Source organism: Corylus avellana, chromosome ca1, assembly GCF_901000735.1.
Source record: "Corylus avellana chromosome ca1, CavTom2PMs-1.0".
Lineage (NCBI taxonomy): Eukaryota > Viridiplantae > Streptophyta > Magnoliopsida > Fagales > Betulaceae > Corylus > Corylus avellana.
The window spans coordinates 47,051,378-47,059,978 of NC_081541.1; the positions used below are offsets into that span (position 1 = coordinate 47,051,378).

Sequence of the window (8,601 nt, forward strand, 5' to 3'; positions counted from 1 at the left end):
ATTTATTTATTTATTTTGATTTAGCCATGCAACTGCCCATCGGCCACCCCCAAGGGCCAAACTATTTTAAGAATCCACCTCCAACCGCCTATTGGGGGTGGCTTTAGCCACTCCCATGGTTCATTGGGAGTGGTTCGGCCACCCCCAAGGGTTAAATCAATTTTTTAAAAAATTGGCTCTTGGGGTTGGCTCTGCCCCCAAGGGCCTAAGGGTGGCTTCGGCCACCCCAAACCACCGAAACTGGGGTGGCCAGCCACCACTTGCAATTTTTTATTCTTTTAATTTTGATTTAAAAATTTAAAGAATTTTAATAATAAACTAATAAGAGGGGCCTACCACATTAGCATTTGATGGACTAAATGTGAGAAAATTATTGCATTATAGCATTTCCCTTATTAAATAGTCCATCCTAGTGTTCTAAGGTTATAAGCCGATGTTTGATCCTTGGTCCACTTCCTCATTGGGCCGTTGAACACATGGCCCACTGTCACTGAGGTAAGATTACTCTTAGATATTTGATAATGATTTATCTAATCACTATAAATAAATAAAGATGTTCGAAAAATGAATTAATTATATTCCTTCTCCTTTATTAGTGGACTAAGCTATTTTCTAAAACTTGTCCCTCATTTTTTTTTTACCATCTCTCTAGCTCCCTAAATTGAAAAACAACTTCTCTCATAGAGAAGAACCCATTGGCCATTGCCACCTCTTTCGGTCTCGCTCGTCATCGATCCTGTTAGACATGTTAGAATATTTTATGTCATTTTAGTTTATTATGTTATTTTATATGTTCTAGGGTTTAGTTTAGAGTTTCTTACTCACCATTTTTTTCCTCTTTATATATAGAAAGCTATGTAAGCATATAAAAGAGAATATACAATATAGTCCATTGTTTTCTTTTGCTCTTTCTCTTCTTTCTCTCATTCTTCCGCTCTCCAATATATATATTTAACAGCTTCTCTTATGTTATTGTCATCCCGACACATCGGTAATCCCCACCCCACCTCACCGCCCCCACAAAAGAACCCAACCACCCCCGTCCTTGCTTTGCATTCCCCAAACAAATTCGATCCCCCGGCCCCCCCTAAAAATGATCTTTCTCTTTTTGTCCCCCCTCCTTCCCCATTTGAAGGTTTTTTGTTGTTGGAAGTATTGGTGATAGTATTTTGTTAAGCTGATAAAGAAAAGACTTCCTACATCCACAAAAGGTTCCAGGGAACAACTCTGCAAGCCTCCTGCGTGCAGGAAAGTCACTGTCACCCCACTGACTTCAAGGCTTATTGCCGCTTGAGTGAAACCCTTAACTCAAGTGCTACTCACATAAAGCATATGGGATCTCAATCCCTTATTTCTAGGTTCTTTTCCTAGTAACATAGGTTTCAGCTTAGTTAATATTGTAAATCACGTCTAATCTGTTTTAGTTGTAGCACTTTCCATTTTTACGATATGTTTATATGCTAGCTTAAATGATAAAATAATAACCAAAAACAAAACATAATCGAAAGCAATGGATCGATCGATCTCTTGAAAGTGCTGTTTCATCATTAAGCATAGAAGTGATTAGCCTTCTAATCGATTAATTTACAAATTCCCATATATCCCAAATGGACAAAAAAAAAAAAAAAAATTAATAATATTTGTCATTAGTTGCAACAATTAAATTAAACAACCAGAAGTTGACTCAAACACCCCTCCTTCCGGAGTCGGACTTGGTCAGAGACCGAAGCCTCACCAAAAACTTCACCTTCTTCTCCCCCCAGTTGGTGGACCCCTCCTTCCTCTTCTTCTCCCAATTCTCCGGAGACGACCCCACCATCAACACGCTCTCCGGCGACCTCGTTACCACATCATCACATTCCCCCTGTGCCCCACCCCCACCCCAAGTATCATCTTGGCCTGCATGGCGGACACAACCTCCCTCAAGGCCACGTCAACATTGGACCTGTTCCTGAGAAGGATCTCACCGATCTGTGCTGGCGTGAGGGCTCCACCGGAGGCCAGACAGCTGTCGACGGCGTCGAACAAGGGGTGGGATTGGAGGCCGAGGTAGTTGCTAACGAGGGACTTGAAGGCGTGAAAGCCGCATGTGCCGAGGCACACGTGCATGTCCATCCTCCCACACCTGACCAGCGCTGGGTCCACGCTGTCCCTATGGTTGGTCGTGAACACTATGATCCTCTCCTCCCCGCAGCTCGACCACAGCCCGTCCGTGAAGTTCAGGAGCCCCGATAACGTCACCCGCCCCTTCTCACCCTCTTCTCCCTCTGCCCTTGCTCCTCCCATCTCTGATCTCCTCCCCCTCCTCTTCGACGACGTCGTTTTCGTCTGCGTTCTATCTGCGGTCAGGTCCATCGTGCAGTCGATGTCCTCGATGACGATGATCGACCGGTTCGTGGTCTGTATGAGCAGCGCTCTCAGCTCGGAGTTGTCGGACACCTTGGTGAGCTCCAGGTCGTACACGTCGTAGCAGAGGTAGTTAGCCATGGCTGCGATTAAGCTCGATTTGCCAGACCCAGGTGGGCCGTGCAGCAAGTATCCTCGTTTCCATGCTCGTCCAACTCTGTGGTAGAACTCTCTGCCATTGGCAAATGCGGTCAGGTCCTCGGTGATCTGCTTCTTGAGCTCGGGCTCCAGTGCCAGGGTCTCGAACGTGGAAGGGTGGCGGAAGGGGACGGAGACCCAGCCGGACTCGAAGGAGCCGTGGCCGTTGTTGGTGAAGAGCCTGCGCTCGCGGGAGATTCGTTCGAACGCTTCGGCGCGTGTTGTCACGTGATCGAGATAAGGCAAGAGAAGTGCCTGGCGGTGGCGCTTGGGGAGCTTGAGAGTGAAGCTCCGCTTCTCTTCGAGAGAGTCCTGGACGGTCTCCACGTGGTGCGTCCAGGAGAGGGCGTGGGTTCGGAAGGTGTCGTGGACGGTGTGGTTGGGCGCTACGGTGAAGGAAATGCGGTTGGAGGACTTGGAGCGAGAGAGGGTGAGGCGGCGACACGTGGAGGCGGAGGGGTTAACGGAGTTGAGGTAGAGGTTGACATGGCGGTAGAGGTCGTTGACGTCGACGCCGCAATAGCCGTTGAACTCCGGGATCTCGAAGTAGGAGTAGGGGGTGAGGAGGTCCTGGAGGGACTCGTAAAAGGAGTGGAGGAGGGAGAGGAGCTGAGACGGCAAGACGTTTTGGAGGACGGTGAGGAGGCCCAAGAACGACCACAACTGCGACAATATCTCCATATCTTAATCAACCAATATTTCTTTGTCTTGTATTGTTTTTGGCTCTAGCTATCAACTTCGTTTTGATGGTTTAAATATATATATAGGGAGGAGAAGAAGGAGAAGAAGAAAACAAAGTAATTGAGGGGTGAGATGTCGATGGATATGGTGGTAAATGGTGATGTGTGAGTGGCCACACAGCCGTGCCATGTAAAATATAAAAAAAAAGGAGAAAGATATGTAGCGAGGGCAAAAGACACTGTTCGAGGGGCTGAAAAAGCAGCAGCTAGCGGCAAAGATAAAAATAAAGCTAAAGATGAAGCCGGCCAGTACTGCTCTGCTCTTCTTTTTGCTTTTCTTCCCTAGAGGAAGACGATTCCACGCGCACTTTTACAAGCCTATATATATATAATAACTAAATACATTTATTCTACTCATTTCCGTCTTTGTTTTCCAACACTTGTTAATTAATTTCATCATTATACATATTTATAACTCATAATCTTTTGTCGATAGAGGATTTGTTTGTTGATATCATATCCTATCTCAAATGCAGAAAAAGAAAAGGCCCTAGCTAGATTGATGAAGAAGAAACTCAAAACAAATATGTAGGTAATTAATTAGTTGATGATTGACAATTTCAATTCGATGTGTTAAATGTAAACCCTTTGGCCACAAATCAAAATTGAAGAGGAGAAATAAAAACCCTAGCTAAGGTATGAACTCATACCATCTCTTGCATGTTATAATTATTTCATGTTCATGTTTTGAAAAATCCAGTGCTATATATGTTTAGATGGAGCTCCTTCTTTCAAAATCTTTCGTTATTGCTTATGTTATTAATTCACATACATGTTCCCAACCATTGCAAAAGAAAAATTCTATCGATTTAAGAGAGATTGGGTGGCCGGCCACCCAATCTTCAGCCACCCCCATGGCTCAGATGGGGTGGCCGGTCACCCCATATTATTTTATAAAAAAATTTAATTTTTTATTATTTTAATTTTAATTTTCTTTTTAAAAATTAAATAATATTTTATTATTTAATTATAGTGGGATACATGGCATTCTATAGAGCATTGGATCAAAACGAACGATGATCAAGATTGACAATTGGAGAATCTCCAATTAACCCATTAATTGGAGGGGATTCGGATCCCTAAAAGCAGGCCAATATATACGTTAATTAATGATCTACCTACCAAAACGCCCAAGATTAATTTCCCCCGGCCCCTTTTTTTTTTGGGTCCGGGACCAAAATTTTCATATCATGATTTCACCATTGGCATCGCTTTGTTCTTTTTGGTAGAAAAACATTTTTTGTTTTTGTTTATTTTTTTGTTTTTATTCTAAAATATGCTATAGCTAGGGCAACTTTAGAACGCATAGTGAGCATATATTCTACGCGCTTTAGCAGCAAAGTTATATGAAAGAGCAGTGGGTAACGGGTACATGCAGTGGTAGTGGAGGAGGTAAACAGGGGGGCGCGCGCGCGCGAGAGCATGCAAGCACACGAGACACAACTCACAAGCGGCTTTTGCTTTTGTTTCTTTCTTTACAAATCACCTTTATCTTTTTCTCTTCTTGTAATTTGGCTTCTTTTTAGAGGTCGGAGAATGTTCTTCTCCATAATTATGCTCATCATCTAACTCATCATCACATCATCACAGGATATAATCTGCATGATTATGATATGATATATATCTCATGCTGATATCACTAATTACACATCTTACTGTCCCCAAGTAGGCCCCCCCTACCGTTAATCTTGGTGTTTAATATAAAAGATGATCATAAGTGTTAGAATATTACAGTGTGTTAAATAAGTACTGAATAACTTAATTCATTTTTTTTTTTTATTATTACTATAACTTTAGGGTTTTTTTTTTTTTTTAAATAATAATAATAAACGGTGATTTAATATGGTATTGGGTCGGAGGAGGTAGTGAGTTCTATACATGTGTACAAATTAAAGATTGGACCTTACTTGTTGAGGATCAGAGGAGTTAGAGCCATGCGAGAAAAAATGTTAAAATATTAATCAAATAATTAAATTTATCATTTATTATCTAATTAATTAGCTTTAGTGCTCATTCTAAAGATGCTATGATAGACTTTAGGTGGAGGTAGAGCGTGGTGGTAAAGGGAGGGGAATTTAGGACCACAATCTTTACTTGATGCAGCTTATGCTACACTTGGTTGAACTTATCTAAGAAACCCTAAAGTTGAAGAAAAATAATAGATCCTTTGTAACCCAAAAATATGATTTTTACGTTAAAGTGTAGTAGTTGGGAAAGCACCTAAGAAAAAAATTGGAGCCTTTGAGAATTGTTTGGCTACAATTTTAGGTCCATTCTAAAACAATTATTAGAAAGACACACTAACACGTATACATATATGACTGAGGATGATTACTTTTGGTGGAATATTAATTATCCCTATGGACTTTTTTTTTTTTTTTTTTTTTTTTCATGTATTAAATCACATTGGAATATAGCAAAGTGAGGAGGAGGGAGTTACGACTCCCTCCTCCCCGCCCCCTTTATCATTTCTCCTTCCTTTTCCTTTTTTCTGTCTCCATTGTAGATCAACCAGGGCGCGTGTCAATGGTCATCGGGGTGCATTCTAGCTGCATGTGGCTACCCGGCGGTGGCGCTAGAACGCGTGAGGATGTGTTGAGTTTTTGTTATTGTATTTTTATTTTTTTAAATAAGAATGTATTCTCTCTAGATCTGCTTTTAGTAGCGATCTATAGGATAAAGTTTTATTCGTTTTCTTAGGTTTTTATTTTACGAATCCTTAAGAATAACGGAATTGGTTTCCAGTTGGTCTTTTATTTTCTTATATATAGTTCATTTTCTGGGAGCAAACCATACACCGATGATGGATGCGTTATCAAACATATAGAAGAATTGTCACTATGCATGGTAGAAGCAGCGAAAAAAAAAAAAAAAAAAAAAAGAGCTAGGGAATCAATGACCTAGCAGTAGACATAAACATAATTCGTAAGAATTTGCTGTAAATCTGAAACTGATTGGGATAGTGACTTTTCATTGATATTGTCTTACTAGCCCGAAAGACTATTGTGTTTGTCATAGATAATGTTTAAGTTGTAAAGATTTCAGGTTGTAACATTGTACAAAGTATTTTGTCCCATTTGATTGTTATATCAATGAAGCGATCATAATTCGTTAAAACAAAAAAAAAAAAAAAAATCACATTGTAATATTAATGACAATGTGCATACGTAATACATTGAAATTCTCAATATATTATTTGCATGCCGTGTGTGAAGATGTAACATATATAGTTTAATTAAGCTGATAATATATATATTGCCACCTCCTTTTTCTTTTCTCTCTCTTTTTTGTGTTTTTTCCTTCTCTTTTGGTGGTTTTGAGGGTGGGAGGATAATACACTTTTGCTTTTCGCCACCAGCAAATTATCATCTTTACAGGAGTACAACTGGTGCTTTTAAAACAAAGTTAATTTACACTTCTTTTACAAAAAAAAATTCATAAAAAAAAAAAAAATTCTTTTGAGAAAGTGACCCCTTAACCACCGTCAGATCAATATGATCTAACGATCGATGTGCTTCATTCTCTGATATGCATTTAGTTTCTCTTTAAATTGTGTAGCTAGCTCTCTCAAAGAGGCTGATCGAAAATATGATAAAGAAAAATATAACAAAAGTAAGGTTTAGGTTTGACATGGAAAGCCACGAGTGTAGGTCAGCCTTGCGAGAAAGCTGAGTTGCCATGCGAAGAATCACGAATAAAGCCCAAAAGAGCCTCTCCTACCAGAATGTCAAACATCTAACGGCTCACATTCCGTCTCAACGCTGAAGTAGACAATTTGTTGGTGCATAATACCTTTACTACTGAATCCATATCAGTCTCATTCATAGAAATCATCATGAGCCTAAAGCTCTTACAAGCAACTATAGCCAAAACTACAATGTTACAAGCGTCACAAATGACGTATTACATTATAGACCCATAATAGCTGGACTTAATTCATCAAGAATACACAAATCACCTTAAGAAAAAGAAAAGATTGATACAAAATCACGGGAATTTATGCTTGATTTTTAAGAGGATAGATCGAGATGAATGAATTTAATAATTTAATTAATATTTTAATGCATTAAAGTAAACTTTGTCATTTCTCTTCTTCTTTTTCATTAGATATAGAGGCATGTACGTATTAAAAAAAACCTATAAAGCCAAGATTACCGCCCTGTATTGTCTTCCAATAATCCTTTGTTAATGTGACTATGCTATCACACATTTTTCATTAATTTGTCCTCTAGACCTAGTAAAATAAAAAAATAAAATAGACAGGTTGCTTTGGTAGCAACAAAAAAGAAAGGGATTTTAAGGAAATTATTATAAGCCTACAATGAACAACCAGTCAAAAGAGTACACTCTGGAGATAGATGGATCAGGGAGCTTGAAGTACTACCATGGAGACAGTTAGTTTCTGAATAAAGCATTGGAACAAATTCTACTTTAATTTAAGCTTTTTGCTTTTTTACACTATCTACAACTACTTTAATTTTTGATGAACGGATTGGGCTGAAAATGAGAAAACGGGAAAAAGGAAGGGTTGGGGGCGCAATGAGAGAGTTTTATGGGGGAATTGAACGCATCTAATTCATCTTTATTACCACACAGAAATTAAATAAAGGGGAAAACTTCACTTAACCCCCACAAACTTAGATGCCTTTTGCAAACGCTCTTCCATTGTCAAAATCTCTCACTTTGGTGTATCTAACTTTCTTTTAGTTCCAAAGACCCCCTACCATCAAATATTGCAATTAAATCAAACAGTAAAATGAGTAAAAGACCGTTTTACCCCTAAAATTTTTTAAAATTTCAAACTTATCCTTATTTATAAATAAAAAATTATTATTATAATTATTATATTTAAAAAAAAAGTGACCTGCGGAGGGTCACTAAGGTGACCCACAGTGGGTCACTTGTCTTATTTATTTATTTCCTTTTTTTTATTAATTTTTTTAAAAAAATATTATAATAATAATAATAATATGACCTGTGGGTCACAATATGGGTGGGTTAGATCCACCGGTGAACCCACAAGTTAAGATTTTTTTTTTTAAAAAAAAAAATTAATAAAAAAGGGCATTTTAGGTATTTTACACCCCTTCGTTAGGATTTCACATAAAATCTTAACAGAATGGAAAAAGTGGAAGGAAATTAAAGTTGGATACACCAAAGTAAGAAATTTTGAACAATGAAAGGGTGTTTGCAAAAGACACGTAAGTTCGTGGGAGGTAAGTGAAGTTTTCCCTAAATAAAACCTGTGACAGCCATATATGAGAGACTGAGAGAGAACAAGTTAGGATTTTCAATGGGAATAATTAATTAAAACGGC

General features: G+C 38.8%; 1 pseudogene; it reads right to left on the bottom strand.

Moving 5' to 3' along the window:
* Positions 1–1,532: 1,532 nt before the first annotated feature.
* On the bottom strand, positions 1,533–3,375 carry LOC132162185 (AAA-ATPase At5g57480-like; annotated as a pseudogene).
* Between the last annotated feature and the right edge of the window lie 5,226 nt (positions 3,376–8,601).